Genomic DNA, 20,326 nt, shown 5'->3' with positions numbered 1-20,326 from the left:
GAGAGGGTTCCCATTTCTCCATATGCTCACCAGCATCTGTAGTTTCCTGAGTTGTTCATTTTAGCCACTCTGACCAGTGTGAGGTGGTATCTCAGTGTGGTTTTGATTTGTATTTCCCTGATGAGGAGTGATGTTGAACATCTTTTCATGTGTCTGTTGGCCATATGGATGTCTTCTTTGGAAAAGTGTCTATTCATGTCTTCTGCCCATTTCTTCACTGGATTATTTGTTTTTCAGGTGTTGAGTTTGGTAAACTCTTTATAGATTTTGGATACTAACCCTTTATCTGATATGTCATTTGCAAATATCTTCCCATTCTGTCAGTTGCCTTTTAGTTTTGTTGATTCCTTTGCAGTGCAGAAGCTTTTTATCTTGATGAGGTCCCAATAATTCATTTTTGCTTTTAATTCCCTTACCTTTGGAGATGTGTCAAGCAAGAAATTGCTGCAGCTGAGGTCAAAGAGGTTTTTCCAGCTTTCTCCTCTAGGGTTTTAATGGTTTCCTGTCTCACATTTAGGTCTTTCATCCATTTTGAGTGTATTTTTGTGTATGGTGTAAGAAAGTGGTCTAGTTTCATTCTTCTGCATGTTGCTGTCCGGTTCTCCCAGCACCGTTTGCTAAAGAGACTGTCTTTTTTCCAATGCATACTCTTTCCTGCTTTGTCAAAGATTAGTTGGCCATACATTTATGGGTCCAATTCTGGGTTCTCTATTCCATTGATCTATGTGTCTGTTTTTGTGCCAATACCATACTGTCTTGATGATTACAGCTTTGTAGTAGAGGCTAAAGCCTGGGATTGTGATGTCTCCTGCTTTGGTTTTCTTCTTCAGTATTACTTTAGCTATTTGGGGTCTTTTGTGGTTCCATACAAATTTTAGGATTGTTTGTTCTAGCTTCAAGAAGAATGTTGGTGCAATTTTGATTGGGATTGTATTGAATGTGTAGATTGTTTGGGTAGTATTGACATTTTAACAATATTTATTCTTCCTATCCATGAGCATGGAATGTTTTTTCCATTTCTTTGTGTCTTCTTCAATTTCCTTCATAAGTTTTCTATAGTTTTTAGTATACAGATCTCTTACATCTTTGGTTAGGTTTATTCCTAGGGGTTTTATGGTTCTTGGTGCAATTGTAAATGGGATCTGTTTCTTGATTTCTCTTTCTGTTGCTTCATGATTGGTGTACAAAAATGCAACCAATTTCTGTACATTGGTGTTGTACCCTGCCACTTTGCTGAATTTATGTATCAGTTCTAGCAGTCTTTTGGTGAAGTCTTTCAGGTTTTCCATGTAGAGTATCATGTCATCTGCAAAAAGTGAAAGTTTGACTTCTTGTTTGCCAATTTTGATGCCTCTTATTTCATTTTGTTGTCTGATTGCTGATGCTAGGACTTCCAGCACTGTATTAAACAACAGTGGTGAGAGTGGACATCCCTATCATGTTCCTGATCTCAGGGATATATATATATAAAAGAATAAATAATTCTTTTGAATTTGATTTGCTAGTATCTTGTTGAGAATTTTTGCATCCATGTTCACCAGGCATTTTGGCCTGTAATTCTCCTTTTTTTTGTGGGGTCTCTGTCTGGTTTGGGAATCAAGGTAATGCTGGCTTCATAGAATGATCTGGAAGTTTTCCTTCTATTTCTGTTTTTTGGAACAGCTTGAGAAGGATAGGTATTAACTCTGCTTTAAATGTCTGGTAGAATTCCCCTGGGAAACCATCTGTCCCAGGACTCTTACTTGTTGGGAGATTTTTGGTAACTGATCCAATTTCTTCACTAGTTATGGGTCTGTTCAATTTTTTTGTTTCTTCCCATTTGAGTTTGGGTAGTGTGTGGGTGTCTAGGAATTTGTCCATGTCTTCCAGGTTGTTCAGTTTGTTGGCATATAATTTTTCATAGTATTCTCTGATAATTGCTTGTATTTATGAGGGATTGGTTGTGATAACTCCATTTTAATTCATGATTTTATCTATTTGGGTCCTCTCTCTTTTCTTTTTGAGAAGTCTGGCTAGGGGGTTTATCAATTTTGTTTATTTTTTCAAAAAACCATCTCTTAGTTTCATTCATCTGTTCTGTTGTTTCTTTTTTAATTCTGTATTCTTTATTTCTGCTCTGATCTTTATTATTTCTCTTCTTCTGCTGGCTTTGGGGTTTCTTTGTTGTTCTGCTTCTAGTTCTTTTAGGTGTGCTGTTAGATTTTGTATTTGGGATTTTTCTTGTTTCTTGAGATAGGCCTGGATTGCATTGTATTTTCCTCTTAGGACTGCCTTTGCTACATCCCAAGGGTTTTGGATTGTTGTATTTTCATTTTCATTTGTTTCCATATATTTTTAAATTCCTTCTTTAATTGCCTGGCTGACCCATTTTTTCTTTAGTAGGATGTTCTTTAACCTCCATGCATTTGGAGGTTTACCAAACTTTTTCTTGTGGTTGATTTCAAGTTTTGTAGCATTGTGATCTGAAAGTATGCATGGCATGATCTCAATTCTTCTATATTTAGTGAGGGCTGTTTTGTGACCCAGTATGTGATCTAGGTGAATGTTCCATGTGTGCTCCAGAAGAATGTGTATTCTGCTGCTTTAGGATGAAAAGTTCTGAATATATCTGTCAAGTCCATCTGGTCCAATGTATCATTCAGGGCCATTGTTTCTTTATTGATTTTCTGTCTAGATGATCTATCCATTGTTGTAAGTGGAGTATTAAAGTCCCCTGCAATAATCACATTCTTATCAATAAGATTGCTTATGTTTGTGATTGTTTTATATATTTGGGTGCTTCTGAATTTTGTGCATAAACATTTATAATTGTTAGCTCTTCTTGATGGATAGACCCCGTAATTATGATATAATGTCCTTCTTCGCCTCTTGCTACAGCCTTTAGTTTAAAATCTAGTTTGTCTGATATAAGTATGGCTACTCCAGCTTTCTTTTGACTTCCAGTAGCATGATAGATGGTTCTGCATCCCCTCACTTTCAATCTGAAGGTTCCTCAGGTCTAAAATGGGTTTCTTGTAGGCAGCAAATAGATGGGTCTTGTTTTTTATCTATTCTGAGACCCTATGTCTTTTGATTGGAGCATTTAGTCCATTTACATTCAGTGTTATTATTGAAAGATATTGATTTAGAGTCATGGTGTTATCTGCAGGTTTCATGCTTGTAATGATGTCACTGATCCTTTGTGGTCTTTGCAACATTCCACTCACAGTCCCCCTTTGGATCTCTTGTAGGGCTAGTTTAGTGGTGATGAATTTCTTCAGTTTTCGTTTCTCTGCGAAAACATTTTATCTCTCCTTCTATTCTGAATGACAGACTTGCTGGATAAAGGATTTGGGCTGCATATTTTTCCTAGTCAGCACATTGAAAATTTCCTGCCACTCCTTTCTGGCCTGCCAAGTTTCAGTAGATAGGTCTGCTACTACCCTTCTGTGTCTACCCTTGTAGGTTAAGGCCTGTTTATCCCTAGCTGCTTTCAGAATTCTCTCTTTATCTTTGTATTTTGCCAGTTTTGCTATGATATGTCATGCAGAAGATCAATTCAAGTTACGTCTGAAGGGAGTTCTCTGTACCTCCTGGATTTCAATGTCTTGTTTCCTTCCCCAGATTGGGGAAGTTCTCAGCTATGATTTGTTCACATACTCCTTCGGCCCTTTTCTCTCTCTCTCCTTCTTCTGGAACTCCTACGATACAGATATTGTTCTGTTTTATTGAATCACCTAGTTCTCTAATTCTCCCCTCGTAGAACAGAATTGTTTTATCTCTCTTTTTCTCAGCTTCATCTTTTTCCATAATTTTATCTTCTATTTCACTTAATCTCCCCTCTGACTCTTCAGTCCTCACTCTCATCACCTCTAGTTTATTTTGCACCTCATTTACAGCATTTTTTAATTCATCATGACTATTTTTTAGTTCCTTGATCTCTGCAGCAATAGATTCTCTGCTGTCTTCTATGCTTTTTTCAAGCCCAGCGATTAATCTTATGACTATGATTCTAAATTCTTGTTCAGTTATATTGTTTACATCTGTTTTGATCAATTCTTTAGCTGTCATTTTTTTCTTGGAATTTCTTTTAAGGAGAATTCTTCCATTTTGTCATTTTGGCTAGTTTTCTGTCCCTTATGTGTTTTACAAGCTTGTTATGTGCCCTGCACCTGCGAGCACTATATTAAAGAGGGGTCATACACTCTCCAGGGCATCACCCTTCAGGAGGTGTTTTTGGAGGTGTTACTTGCTCTCTGTTGTTGTGACTTTGGTTACTTTTTCTCCCTACTCGTGGTGATGTTTTGGACCCTCCACCAGGTGTGTTTTGATTTGTTCATTGAAGTAGCCCTGGAAAGGAAACAAACAAAAAACAGAAAACAAAAACAAACACACAACAAATAAACAAACAAACAAAAAAAGCAAAAAGACAGAAACACCAGCTACAAGTAAACAGGGTGGAGGCAGTGCTGATGGATGAGGCCTTATCCCATACAAAGAGAGAAATGACAGGGCAGGGAAAAATAAAATAAAATAACAATTGACCAGACAGAGAAACTATACGGCTTAATCCAGAGAGGGAGAGGAAGAAAAATAAAAAAGGAGGCAGGGAAAAAGAAAAGAAAATTGACCAGAGAAACTATACGGCTTAATCCAGAGAGAAAGGAAAATAAAGAAGGAGGTGTAGAACATGTATAAAGAGAATAGATTAAATATGTCTGATTAAACAAACCAACAACCACATTAACCAGACTAGAGGAGGAAAGAGATAAGAAAGAGAAAAGGAAGGAAGAATATATATATATATATATATATATATATATATATATATATATATATATATATATATATATATATAAAATTGTCCGAGAATTTAATCAGGCAATGCAACAGCCACAGTCTGGAGGAGGGGCTGTCTGGTCCTCAGCGTCTATGCCTCTCCAGGAGATAGCAGTTACCAGGTGTGGAGGGGCGTGGTTTGATGTAGGCCCACTGTCCCTTCCCTGAAGCCCCACCTTGGTGGTGGGGAGAAAAATGGTGACACCCCAGGCTCTCCTCCACGGACCAGGTGTCCCGAATCACTCTGTTCAAGCTATCCTCACTGTGCCGTGGGCACAAACGAGGTGTTTTGTCCTGTTCCGCCAGTTCCCGCGCTTCCCTGGCACTCTTCTGGGACTTAAACCCCTATGTCTTTAAGGTTCCCACTCCATCTGTCCTGGTTTGGGGAAAGTGCCGCTCTGCGCCGCTGGATATAGGGTCTCTGGCTGGCAGGCGCAGGCAATCTTTGTCCTTTGAAAGGATATATACCTTCTTCCCACAGCACTCCAGGGAGGGGATTGCTTTCTCCCACTGTGGACTGTGCCTCTGAACTAGTTACCGAGCACAGGGCTGGCTCCCCTCCTCCCCAGGTGTGTGAACGGGGCAGTCGGCCCCAGTCTGGAGAAAGCCCCACAGTTAGAGATTAGATCTTTCTCTTGTCCAGATACAGTCTTACACTTCCCCAGCCTTTCTCTTCCCTTTGTCTCTCTGCAGAGGGGATCCCTCCCCTGTTCCTCTGCCGTCTGCCCATTTTATCACTCCCAGTTCGCAGCCACGCATCTATGGCCTGACAGGTTGTCCTGGTGGGTCCCTGGAGAAGTTTCTGTCACTTTGCCACATGGACTCTTGGAATTCAAAGTCATTTGGCCTCAACACTGCTGTGTTTGAGAGACGAGGGAACTTCAGATCCCTCTACTTCTCTATCATGTTGGCCCCTCCCTCTGAAAAGGATCTTAAATATTATCTTACCTAATTCTTTTTTTATTGATGAGAAGACTAAAGCCCGGAGAGAGAGAACATGGTTTGCCAAATCGTAGATAGCTAGAATAGTAGGAATCTGAGTTAGAACCGAGGTTTCTTGGTTCTTTCCACTTTACAAAATTGTCCCCTATCACCTTTTTATAGACCCCTATACTGCCTCTGCCCATCTCCCCACTAGACTTTAAACCCCTTGCAACCAAGGACAGCATCTTGTTCACCATTATGGTTGCTCTGCTTAGTACAGTGTCTGGCATATCGAGCCTCCACTCAATAAATACTTAGGGAATGTTTGAGTAAGTCTTGTGCTGTGGTAGGTTAAACAGGAGCTTTGTCAAAATCGATTGTCAAACTTGTCAAACTTGCAGCATAGGAGGGAGGGCTCAGGTCACTGTAGAGGGACACACTGGCTGGTGGTTGTTTTTATAGACTAGATTCCATATGATTAATGCGGGGTGGGGGGTGTCTAGTACCACACTGATAAAGTGTATATATTATAAAGTTTTATATATTATAAAGTTGATTTTAGCCTTCAAATGCATTAACAATAGCTTACGATGGTACTTTTTTTAGAGATTCTATAAAAGAAAACTGTTTCCCACTGAGTAGTAATTAAGCCTTTATTAAGTAGAAATTAACCACATATTTTGTTTTCTAATGTCCAAATACTTTAAGCCTGAGTCTGTGGCTCAGGGTGGGGCACATCAAATGATACCTAAGATGCTTACTATAAGGTGTGTTTGAGGGGAGATAGAGACAGAAACTAACAGACTCAGCAATAATAAATGCATGCCCAGTCTGTTGCAGACCTGTCCATCTTCCTTAAAATATGCAGACCTGTCCCTCTTCCTTAAAGTGAACAAATGAAAATACATATGCTTTCAGATACCAAATAGAGACACGAGCGGTATGATATTGGAGGACTAGCTGCAGAATTGATGAAAGGAGGCACAGCCAAAGAGGTGGAGATGGGGAGGATAGTCTAGGGAGATGGTAGGGACGTTGTGTGAGCTTGAGTAAACTCATTGGACCCACTTCTGTTTCATCTATGCAAAAGACAGGTTGTTAGGCCTACCTGCTTGCTGGGCAGGGTCTTTTACTGTGTGATTACTGTTTTTTGATGTTCATTTATTTCTGAAGAGAGAGCACAAGCAGGGGAAAGGCAGAGAGAGAGGGAGGCAAAGGATCTGAAGCAGGCTCCACACTGGCAGCCAAGAGCCAGATGCAGGGCTCGAACCCACGAATTGTGTGATCATGACCTGAGCTGAAGTTGGATGCTCAACTGACTGAGCCACCCAGGCATCCCTACTGGATAATTTCTTAAGATTCTTTCCACCTCTCAACTAAAGCCTCTGCAAGTGGCTTACTGGGTGGCTCAGTCGGTTGAGCTTCCAACTTCGGCTCAGGTCATGATCTCACAGTCTGTGAGTTCGAGCCCCGCTTCGGGCTCTGTGCTGACAGCTCAGAGCCTGGAACCTGCTTCAGATTCTGTGTCTCCCTCTCTCTCTGACCCTCCCTCATTCATGCTCTGTCTCTCTCTGTCTCAAAAATAAATAAACATTAAAAAAAAAATTTCGAAGTGGCTTAAAGCAGACTTTTTAAGAGTGGAGAAAATGAGGCCATGGCATGAAAAGAAAGGGGTGAGGGGAGTTAGAAAACTCCGTAAAAATCTAAGGATTAGACTTAGCAAGTTTGTGTGTGGGGAACAGTCAAATGGTAACCATAAGGGAGAGGAGGCTGTGAGAGAAAGATGAGGTAATGAGTTAAAAGAAACCACAAGACTTGATGATGGTCTGGGGCACATTGTGTGTGTGTGTGTGTGTGTGTGTGTGTGTGTGTGTGTGTGTGTTGGGGAGGGATAAAGGAATTGAAACAAATCAAGCAGATGAACTGGTTATTAAGAGGACAAATCATGTTAAAAGTAGTGGAATGTGGTTGCAAAGGGAACATAGCTTAAGGAGAAGTGATGTGGAACATAAGGAGAGCAGCAGGTTTTATAGGTGCCAGTAATTTCTCTGCCACACCAGGCCCTGGGTAGTTTTCAGAGGGTGGGATGGTGAGTGGTAGCAGGGGAACTAGCTTTTCTCCGGTGCTTCCGGTCATGTTGAGTACTTTACACACCTCATTTCATTTAGTTATCACATTAATCCTACAAGATTTTTTATACTATTCCCATTTTTCGGCTAAGGAAAACGCAGTTCAAAGAGGTTAAGTAACTCACCCAAGAGCTTCTCACCGCATTATAATGACAGAGATGGAACTAGAACTCAGGTCTCTCTTTATCCCAAACCTATGCACTTTCTATCAAACTACTGAAGGAACCCTGTGACCAAAGGCTCTGCACTTGGAACCTCATCTTGAAATGATCTACCTTTGCAAGGGAAAACTGCCTTCCTTCTTTTTGTTTAATTTATACCCTGCCTTGTTCTAAAAAGATAAAGGGTTGCTACAGAGGTAAATAAGAACTTGTCCAATTTTCCTCATTTTTGAGGGGACTGAAGTCCTTTTGCATGATACTAGTCCTTTTAGAATATAGCTGTGAAAGCAGTGTTCCTCCATCTATCACCAACATCTACTGATGTGTGTCCAGAATAGCCAAACAGGTAGAGACAGAAAATAGATCAGTGGTTGCTTAGGGCTTGGGGAGAAGCAGGAGCTTAGGGGTGATAGCTAAAGGGCATGAGGTTTCCTTATGAGGTGATGGAAATGTTCTAAAATTGATTGTGGTAATGGTTAAATACCTATGCGAATTAAAAACCATTAAACTGTACACTTAAAAAAAGAAATAATACTAGTGTACACAAGGCAGATAACCCAGATCATAAATACAGAAGGGAAGGATTATAACAAAATCTCACCCATTTCTGGGTGCACAGCAGCTACCACTGGGTCTAAGAAGGTTTCTGGTTTCATTCAAGTATGTGTGTATGTGGTGACGTTTGGGAGGGCTCATACACCCAGGCTAGGGGCTGGAAGAAGGCTCCTCTCCAGCCTTTAGCTTCTAGGTGGAACTCAGCTCTGCCAGACCTGAGAGTTTGATTACTAAGCTACTATGGTTTGGATATGTGAGAGTGGTGATTGAACAGTTCAGAGCATGAGCTATCTAATCTTTTGTATCATGTATTACCATTTGAAAACCCTTTAAGCAGTATTTTATAAGCATTAAATCTTCTAGTTTTCCAGCTGCATGTTTATACTGGCTGCCCCTCCTTTCTTTCTTTGTAAGTCAGACTCATTGTGTTGGTGGGTATTTTTAGCCTAACTCTACATCCCAGAAACCATCTGGTCTCTTGGCAATGGAAATTTTAAGCCAGTTGCCTTTTAGACAATGCTGCTTTCTCTTGTTTATGACTTCATTATGTGTTTGGAAGAGAGAGCTTCTCTAGATGTGCTGGGTCTGTTTTATGCCACAGTAGAGTAGAATGTAAGATCAATATCTTGTGGTAGAAAGAACACAAGCCTTAGAATCATAGAGATACAGGTTTAAACCTTGGCTTCAGCTATATGACCTTGGAAGATCACCTCCCTCAGTTCTTTGACTGTAAGTGAGGATGATGATGCTTATCTCATAGAGTTTCTGTGTGGATTACATGAGATACAGAATACTTAAAGTAGCATAGTGCCTGACAGATATTACATTCCTAATCAATGTTTAAGTTTTCTCTTTTTTTCATAATAGAGAGGCCTTTCTGTATATATTTTTATTCATTAATATGAAATTTATTAAATATATCCATTGTGTGGTGGTGTTTAGGGGTACAGAAATGGATGTACACAAAGTAATGGGAGTAGTTACTTCACTTATTTTTTTAGTGAAGATGTTGGTTAAGTTCTTTCAGTCCTAAGAACATCATCAAGTTCACTGGTCTTGACTGTTCTCAGCCTGTAATTTTTTTAAGTTTATTTACTTATTTTGAGAGAGAGAGAGAGAGAGTGAGAGCAAGAGCACGTTGGGGAGGGACAGGGGAGACTGAGAATCCCAAGCAGGCTCCATGCTGTCAGCACAGAGCCCAAAAGGGGGGCTTGATCCCATGAACTGTGAGATTGTGACCTGAGCCAAAGTCAAGTCATAGGCTTAACTGACTAAGTCATCCACTCACCCCTCAGCCAGTATTTTGAAGCCTCTTATTTTAGGCAAATACTACAGTAATATGTTTATGACTTATAAGATGTTTTTACAATAATTTTTGTAGCTCTTCATGTAGCAATAACAATGTAAAAGGGTGATAATAGAGTTATATAGGAACAAAAAAAGCTTTTTTATGCTATTGAAATTGAATTGGTATTAATTTTGAAATAGATTGTTGTAAAATAAGATGGTTATTGTAATCCCCAGAGCAACCACTAAGAAATAATTAAAACATATTTAATAAAGGAATAAGAAGAGACTCAAAATGGTATACTAGGAAATATCTAACACAAAAGAAGGCATTAATAGAGAATTGATGAACAAAAAAAGGTATAAGGCATATAGAAAACAAATAGCAAAATGGCAGAAGTAAATCCTTCCTCATCAGTAATTACATTAAATATAAATGAATTAAAACTCTCCAAATAGAAGACAGATATTGGTAGAATGGATTTTTTAAAAATATGTTCCAGATACAGGCTGAGACTCACTTTAGATCCAAAGGCAAAAATAGGTTGAAAGTGAAAGGATAGAAAAAGATATTCTATGCAAACAGTGACCAAAAGAGAACTGGAGTAGCTAAACTAATATCAGACAATGTAGACTTAAGGACAAAAATTATTACAAGAGACAAGACGGGCATTGTATAATGATAAAAAGGTCAATCTTTTAAGAAGATACAACCATTGTATGGGGTACCTGGCTGGCTCAGTTAGTAGAGCATGCAACTCTTGATCTTGAGATTGTGAGTTTGAGCTCCATTTTGGGTGTAGAGATTACTTAACACACACACACACACACACACACACACACACACACACACACACACACACAACATTGTAAACACATACACACCTAATAATGGATGCATAAAATATATGAAGCAAAAACTGACAGAATTGAAGGGAACAGTAAACACTTTAATGATAATAGTTGGAGACTTTGGCACGCAATTTCAATAATGGATGTAATATTATAGATGGAAGGTAAAGAAGGATATAGAAGACTTGCACAATATTGGATACCAATTAGACTTACTATATATAAAGCATTCCACCCACAACAGCAGAACACACATTCTACTATAGTGCACATGGAAAATTCTTCAGGGTAGACCATATGTTACACCATAAAATAAGTCTCAATAAATTTTAAAAGATTGGAATAATACAAAATATCTTTTTTGATCACAATAGAATGAAGCTGTAAGTCAATAACAAGAAAAACTGGAAAATTCACAGATATGTGGACATTAAACAATGCATTAAAAATCAAACAAACACATGGGTCAAAACATAAATCACAAGAGGAGTACCTGGGTGGCCCAGTTGGTTAAGCACCCGACTTTGGCTCAGGTCATGATCTCGTGGTTTGTGAGTGCATGCCTTGCATTGGGCTCTGTGCTGACAGCTTAGAGCCTGAAGCCTGCTTCTCATTCTGTGTCTCCCTCTCTCTCTGCCCCTCCCTCACTCATGCTCTGCTTCTCTCAAAATAAGTAAACATTAAAAAAAATTATAAAAAAGAAATCACAAGAGAAACTAAAAAATACCTTGAGAGGAATGAAAATGAAACCCAACATACTAAAACTTGGGATGTAGTTGTAAAAGCAGTGCTTAGAGGGAAATTTATAATTCTAATTTCTATATTTAAAATGAAGAAAAATCTCAAATAAATAACCAGATCTTCATCTGTGGATCCTCCCACCTGAGTCACAGGCACTCCCAGCACTAAACACACTTCATTCACACCTCCACCCTGTGGCTCACTTTGCACATTTCTACCCATGACTAGTGAGCGTGTGTAGAAAGCTAGCCAAAGTCTGTGGGCAAGGGAGAGACCACAAACTTCAGTTTTAGTGCCACCTTTGGAAAAGCAAAAGGGTGCTTTTGTGTCAGTGCATGGCCTGGTGTGCTGCAGGATCAAGACAAGTCATACAAGCTTAAGAATTCTGCCATAAGAGGGAGCAAGAAACAAGGAGCAAATACGTCCATAGAAGATCTGAGGAAGCCTCAGAATCCCTACCAAGGCAGATGGAAAGTATGTCTTTCCCAAAGGCAGTTAATAAAGACTGGAGGAAGCGACTGCAACTTTATTTATTTATTTTTTTCAATATATGAAATTTATTGTCAAATTGGTTTCCATACAACACCCGGTGCTCATCCCAACAGGTGCCCTCCTCAATACCCATCCCCCACCCTCTCCTCCCTCCCACCCCCCATCAACCCTCAGTTTGTTCTCAGTCTTTAAGAGTCTCTTATGCTTTGGTTCTCTCCCACTCTAACCTCTTTTTTTTTTTTTTTTCCTTCCCCTCCCCCATGGGTTTCTGTTAAGTTTCTCAGGATCCACATAAGAGTGAAAACATATGGTATCTGTCTTTCTCTGTATGGCTTATTTCACTTAGCATCACACTCTCCAGTTCCATCCACGTTGCTACAAAGGGCCATATTTCATTCTTTCTCATTGCCCTGTAGTACTCCACTGTGTATATAAACCACAATGTCTTTATCCATTCATCAGTTGATGGACATTTAGGCTCTTTCCATAATTTGGCTACTGTTGAGTGCTGCTATAAACATTGGGGTACAAGTGCCCCTATGCATCAGTACTCCAGTATCCCTTGGGTAAATTCCTAGCAGTGCTATTGCTGGGTCATAGGGTAGGTCTATTTTTAATTTTCTGAGGAACCTCCACACTGTTTTCCAGAGCGGCTGCACCAATTTGCATTCCCACCAACAGTGCAAGAGGGTTCCCGTCTCTCCACATCCTCTCCAGCATCTATAGTCTCCTGATTTGTTCATTTTGGCCACTCTGACTGGCGTGAGGTGATATCTGAGTGTGGTTTTGATTTGTATTTCCCTGATAAGGAGCGACGTTGAGCATCTTTTCATGTGCCTGTTGGCCATCTGGATGTCTTCTTTAGAGAAGTGTCTATTCATGTTTTCTGCCCATTTCTTCACTGGGTTATTTGTTTCTCGGGTGTGGAGTTTGGTGAGCTCTTTATAGATTTTGGATACTAGCCCTTTGTCCGATATGTCATTTGCAAATATCTTTTCCCATTCCGTTGGTTGCCTTTTAGTTTTGTTGGTTGTTTCCTTTGCTGTGCAGAAGCTTTTTATCTTCATAAGGTCCCAGTAATTCATTTTTGCTTTTAATTCCCTTGCCTTTGGGGATGTGTCGAGTAAGAGATTGCTACGGCTGAGGTCAGAGAGGTCTTTTCCTGCTTTCTCCTCTAGGGTTTTGATGGTTTCCTGTCTCACATTCAGGTCCTTTATCCATTTTGAGTTTATTTTTGTGAATGGTGTGAGAAAGTGGTCTAGTTTCAACCTTCTGCATGTTGCTGTCCAGTTCTCCCAGTACCATTTGTTAAAGAGACTTTTTCCCATTGGATGTTCTTTCCTGCTTTGTCAAAGATTAGTTGGCCATACATTTGTGGGTCTAGTTCTGGGGTTTCTCTTCTATTCCATTGGTCTGTGTGTCTGTTTTTGTGCCAATACCATGCTGTCTTGATGATGACAGCTTTGTAGTAGAGGCTAAAGTCTGGGATTGTGATGCCTCCTGCTTTGGTCTTCTTCTTCAAAATTACTTTGGCTATTCGGGGCCTTTTGTGGTTCCAGCGACTGCAACTTTAAATGTGAAGGGAGCAATGCAAAAAAACTTCAAGGAACATGAAAAATCAAGGAAATATGACACCATCAAAAGATCACAATAATTTTCCAGTAATGGATCCCAAAGACATGAAGTTCTGTGATGTACCCAATAAAGAGCTCAAAATAGCTGTTTTCAGAAAGCTTAATGAGCTACAACAAAACACAGAAAGACAATTCAACTAAATCAGGACAACAGTACAGTAAAAAAAGAAAAAAGTTCAATAAAGAGAAATAATAAGAACACAACAAAAATTCTGGAGCCGAAGAAAACGTTGAGTGAAAAGAAAAATGCAGTGGAAAGCATTAATAGCAGGGTGGACTAAGCAGAAGAAAGAAGAATGGGAAACAGTGAAGAAAGCCAATATGACCTGTGGGATACCGTCAAAAAATAATAATAATAATAATTTTCAAACTATTGGAATTTCAGAAGGAGAAGGGTGGGAGAGGGAGAAGGGAGCAGAAAGGTTATTTAAAGAAGTAAGAGCTGAGAACTGTTCAAATCTGGGGAAAGGTTTGGATATCTAAATTTGGGAAGCTCATAGGTCACCAAACTCAACTTAAAGAGATCTCACCAAGACACATAATAAAGCTGTAAAAAATGGAAGACAGAGTGAGAATCTTAAAAGCAGTGAGAGAAAAGAGGATTGTAACTTATAAAGGAACCCCCATATGCCCTCAGCGGAATTCTCAGCAGAAACCTTACAGACCAGGGGAATGGGGTGACATATTCATGGGTTGAAAGAAAAAAACCTGCCAACCAACAGTACTCTATCCAATAAAGCTGCCTTTCAGAAATGGAGAGGTAGACTTTCCTAGACAAATTAAAGCTGAGGGAGTTCATCACCACTAGATCAGCCTTACAAAAATGCTGAAAGGAACTCTCCAGACTGAAACAAAATAATGCTAACTAGTAACATGAAAATATGAAAATACACAACATACTGGTAAAGGTAAATGTATAGTCATATTAGAATTCTCTAATACTGTAACATGGTGGTACATTAATCACTTAACTCTAGTATAAAGTTTAAGGGACAAGAGTATTAAAAATAACTATAAAATAATTTGTTAATGAATACATATGAAGTGTCTTGTGACATCAAAAAAGTAAAGGGGTAAATCTTTTGTATGTGATGGAAGTTAAAGTGTTACTGGTGTAAAATAGAGTGTTATATCTATAAAATATTTTATGTAAGCCTCATGGTAAAGCACAAAGCAAAAGCCAACAGTAGAGTCATGAAAAAAAAAAGGGAAAGGAAGCAAAGCAATAGTACTATGGAAAATCATTAATTCACAAAGGAATGCTGAAAGAGAGGGAGGAGGGATCAAGGGAAGTATGAAACAGCTACAAACAACAACTAAGATGGCATTAATCACTCCCTATCTATCAGTAATTACTCTAAATGTAAATGGGTTAAATTCTCCAATCAAAAGTCATATAGGGGCACCTGGATGGCTCAGTCAGTGAAGCATCCAACTCTTGATTTTGACTTAGGTCATAATCTCATAGTTTTGAGATTGAGCCCTGTGTGTCAAGCTCTGCACTGGGCATGGAGCCTGCTTATGATTCTGTCCCTCCCTCTACCTTTGCCCCTCCCCTCAAAAAATAAAAATTTTTTTACTCATGCTCTCTCTCAAAAAAAAAAAAAAAAAAAAAAGGCATAGAGAGGCTAGATGGATACAAGACCCAGCTATATGCTGCATTCAAGAGACACACTTCAGCTTTAAGGACATATAGGCCCAAATTGAAGGGATGCAAAAGATACTGCATGCAAATGAAAACCAAAAGACAGAGTAGTTATTCTTATGTCACACAAAGTAGACTTTAAGCCAAAATGGTAACAAGAGACAAAGAAGGTCATTATATGATGATAAAGGGTCAATTCATCAAGAGGATATAACAGTCATAAATGCACCCAACTTGGGAGCACCTAAATATATTAAGGAAATACAGATCTGAAGGGAGAAATAGACAACAATATAATAATAGTGTGGAGGACTCTAGTACCTACTTTCAACAGTGCCTAGATCATTCAGACAAGAAATTAATAAGGAAATGTTGGAGTTAAACTATACTTTAGACCAACATAAAACTAACAGGCACACACAGAACATTCCATCCAACAGCAGCAAAATACATATTCTTCTCAAGTGCACATGGAACATTCTCCAGGATAGATAATATGGGTCACAAAACAAGCCTTAGAAAATTTAAGAAGATTGGAATCATTCCAGATGTCTTTTCTGACCACAGTGGTATAAAATTAGAAATCAATAACAGGAGGAAAACTGAAAAATTCACAAATATGACAAAATTGAACAACATGCACCTGAACAACCAGTGGATCAAAGAAGAAGTGAAATAAAAAATATCTTTAAACAAGTGAAAATGGAAGCATGACATACCAAAACTTGTCCGATACAGCAAATCCATTCTAAAAGGGAGTATACAGCAATAAACACCCTTTTAGTAAACACCCTTTCATAAAAAACAACCTTTTTTACGAAAAAAAAAAGAGCTCAAATAAACAACCTAACTTTACACCTCAAGGAACTAGAAGAAGCCCAAGTTTGCAGAAGGAAGGAAATAACAAAGATTAGAGCAGAAATAAATGGAGACCAGAAAAACAATAGAAAAGATCAATGAACCAAAGAGTTGGTGGGGTTTTTTTTTCTTAAAGATAAAATTGACAAACCTTTAGCTAGGCTAACTAAGAAAAAAAAGAAGTCTCAAAGAAATAAATTGGAACTGCAAGAGGAGATACCACAACTGATATCACAGAAATACAAAGGATCGCAAGAGACTACTATGAAAAATTATATGCCAACAAGTTGGATAACCTAGAAAAGAAATGGATAAATTCCTAGATGGATACAACCCACCAAAACTGAATTATGAAGAAATAGAAAATCTGAACAGATCAATAAAAAATAAGGAGATTCAATCAGTAATAAAATACCTCCCAACAAAGAAAAGCTCAGGACCAGATGGTTTGCCTGGTGAATTCTCCCAAACGTTTAGAGAAGAATTAATGCTAATCCTTCTCAAACTTTTCCAAAAGATTGTAGAGGTGGAAACACTCCCAAAATCGTTTTACAAAGCCAGCTTTACCGTGATGCCAAAGCCAGACAAGGACACTACCAGGAAAGAAAATTACAGGTTTATATCCCAGATTGTGAATATCAATGCAAAAAATCTCACCAACACATTTGTGAACTGAATTCAGTAGCACATGGAAAGGCTCATAACCATGATTAAGTGGAATTTATCTCTGGGGTACAAGGATGGTTCAACATAGGCAAAACAATAAATGTGATACACTACATTAATTGAAAGAAAGGTAAAAATCATATTATTTCAATAGGTGCAGAAAAAGCATTTGACAAAATACAACATCCTTTTATGATAAAAGCTCTCAACAAATTTGGTACAGAAGGAATATACTTTAAATTTTTTTTTTAACGTTTATTTATTTTTGAGACAGAGAGAGACAGAGCATGAACGGGGGAGGGTCAGAGAGAGAGGGAGACACAGAATCCAAAACAGGCTCCAGGCTCTGAGCAGTCAGCACAGAGCCTGACGCGGGGCTCGAACTCACATACTGCGAGATCGTGACCTGAGCCGAAGTCGGACGCTTAACCGACTGAGCCACCCAGGCGCCCCAGAAGGAATATACTTTAACATAATAGAGGCTATATAAGACAAGCCCACAGCTAACAACATACTCAATGGTGAAAAAGATTGAAGGATTTTCCTCTAAGGTCAGGAACAAGACAAGGGTGCCCACTCTCAGCACTCCTATTCAACATAGTACTTGGAGTCCTAGCCAGAGCAGTCAGGCAAGAAAAAGAAGAAAACAAGGCATCTGAATTGGAAAGCAAGAAGTATAATTGTCTTTGTTTGCAGACGATATGAACTTATATGTAGAAAATCCTAAAGACCACACACACACACACACACACACACACACACACACACACAAACTATAGAGCTAATCAGTGAATTTAGTAATGTTGCTGGATACAAAATTAGCATACAGAAATCACTTGTGTTTCTACACACTAATAGTGGAATATCTGAAAAAGAAATAAAATAGCCTCATTCACCATAGCATCAAAAAATAAATAAATAAAATACTTAGGAATAAATTTAATCAAAGAGGTGAAAGATCTATATACTGAAAACATTAAGACGTTGATGAGAGACATTGAAGATACAAATAAGTGGAGAGTGTGGTACTGAAATAGAAGTAGATATGTCAATCGGTGGAACAGAATTGGGAGTCCAGAAATAAACCCATATATTTATGGTCAGTTGATTTTCAGTAAAGGTACCGAGGCTATTCTATGGGGAAAAAGCATAATTTCTTCACGTATGGTGTTGGGACAACAATTAGATATCCATTTACTAAAAAATGAAATTGGACCCCAATCTCACACCAAATAAATCAAATTGAATCAGATACCTAAATGTAAGGGCTATAGCTATAAACTCTAAGAAGGAAACAGAGATTAACTATAGAATTACTGCTCTTATAGCACTTTTGTGATATGGTAGGGTGGACTTCAGTGACTGGATGCGCCTGTGGGTCAAGATTATCTTTCATCAATCTGTCTTTCATGCCTTGCACCGAGTTGGTACTCAGTAAAGTCAGAAGGCTAAGGGAACAGAAGAGACAGACAGTGACAGTTTCAGCTATACTGAGGTTTACCAAAAAGGTTTTAGATAGTCAGAAACTACTTTGGGTGTCCTTGTTGTGCTTGAGTGCCCCAGGTATGGGTTTCCTCCCTGGGCCTTTTCTTTCACCAAAATGGAATTTAGGGGGCATATGAAGAGGTTCCCCCCAGCAATAGGTACCTGTCATTTGTAGATCTGATAATTTGGGCATGTAGCCAGTGTCTTTAAATTTGACTCTGCTACTGCTGACAATATGGATTCATAGCATGTTTTTAAACATTATATTAAACTAATTCTTAATTATGGAGTATTTGGACCCCTAAATATAGGTACAGCCTCAGTTTGAATACCAAGGCAGCTATTAATGAACTGCTGTATTGAAGGTTACAAAGTTCTTTCTTATGTTGAGCAGAACATCTTTTTCTCTAAGTGTCTACTGTTTCTCCAGTGGAATGATGCCAAACAAGTCATGTATTTGAAATAATAATGCCTTCTCTTTCAGCCCTATGTTCATTCCTCCTGACCCAAAGTATATGTTGTTCACCCCAGCATTTTAATCTGTCATCCATTTTACTTCTGGGTGGCTTACACCACTGACAGTTTGTGTGAGTTCTGGGAATGCAAGTGAATTTCAGTATGATGCCAGGCAAAATACGAAACACGCTGATTTCTAAGCAGCTGCCTTTATAGGGTGATGTCTAAGTTTCCTACCTGTTCCAAAATACATTTCCCACTAGAAGGTACAACTCTCACATTATTTGCTTAGGTTCAGTGTTGAATTTTCTTGGTAAAGTGCAGGCATGAGATGCAGGTTGGCCACCACTTTCTCCTATTAATACGGTAGCATAGATTAGTTCTGCAGACTGGAACCATATAGCAAGGTGATGTGGCCATGAGACATAGGATTAGAGGGTTTTGAATGGAATAGCACAGAAATGCTGGAATAGAGGCCACTGTGGGTAGGGGCGCTTAGGAGGTTCAGTCTGTTGAGCAGCCGACTCTCAGTTTTGGCTCAGGTCATGATCTTGTGGTTTGTGGGGTCGAGCCTCACTTTGGACTGTAGACTGACAGTGTGGAGCCTGCTTAGGATTCTCTTTTTCCCTCTCTCTGCCCCTACCCAGCTTGCGCTCACTCGCTCTCGCTCTCTCTCTCAAAAATAAATAAATATTAAAAAAGAAGCCTTTGCTAGAGACATAGGGAGAGGAAAGGCACTGGGGAATGCACATTATTACTTCCTTTGTAAGTTTTCTGAGTTAATCCTGGCACAGTGAAACTTAAAAAGTAAATCTTTTGCTACAAAAGAGTAGCTGTGATGATGTATTTCATTCCAAAGCTAAATAGAATCATTCGAGGAAATAATTTCTGTTTGGGATCGTCTACATGGCTATGTATCCACCTTGACTTCTGGCAAATTCTTATTTATCCTTCAGACTACATGTGCCATAGGGAGGCTTTCCACCCTGTCCTCACTCCATCCAGGTAATTAATAACTCCCTCGAGGCATACTTTTTTGGGTACCACTTCACTGTATTGTATGATTTATTTGCCTGCCCGACTGGACTCTGAGTCCTTGAAGACCCTAGATTGTGTCTCATTCTTCTCAGTATTCCCAGTGCCCACATGTGCTCCTCAGTGACTGGCATATAGTACGTATGATAATTGCTTGTTGAATGGAGTTGTAGCACAGGGAAAATAACAGCTGCACATGTTTGTAAAGGCATCATTCTCACCGCACATGTATTAGGCACAAATTGGAGATCAGGAAACAAAGGTGAGTAATAAGATAATCAAAAACTCCTACTTATAGTTCCCCCTTGTCAGTGGGATAGGTGACAGTCACCTGCATATAATCCTTACACAATAAGATTCATGTTATAATATAGGTACTCTGGGTTTTGGATTGGGTTGTAAAGTCATAATTTTGCATGCGTCAGACAAAAAAAATCACGTGTTCATGAAATCTCTTGAATAACCGATTTAGGCCTTTGGAAGCTCAAATGTAATAAATTAAGGAAGAGACTACATTTAATTTTGACTCCCCGCATAAAAATTTAGTGCAGTGCTATGTATTTTGTAAGTACTTAAATATTTGTTTCT

The 20,326-nt window shown here is 38.9% G+C and overlaps 1 protein-coding gene across 4 annotated transcripts in view; it reads left to right on the top strand.

The window, feature by feature from the left end:
• The window catches only part of RNF169 (ring finger protein 169), a 108,136-nt gene that overhangs the window by 79,943 nt on the left and 7,867 nt on the right, over window positions 1-20,326 (top strand). The gene's annotated exons all lie outside the window — the stretch shown is intronic.

Source organism: Neofelis nebulosa, chromosome 10 (assembly GCF_028018385.1).
Source record: "Neofelis nebulosa isolate mNeoNeb1 chromosome 10, mNeoNeb1.pri, whole genome shotgun sequence".
Taxonomy (NCBI): Eukaryota; Metazoa; Chordata; class Mammalia; order Carnivora; family Felidae; genus Neofelis; species Neofelis nebulosa.
The sequence above is the reverse complement of the archived record's forward strand: the minus strand, read 5'-3'. Positions and strand labels throughout refer to the sequence as shown.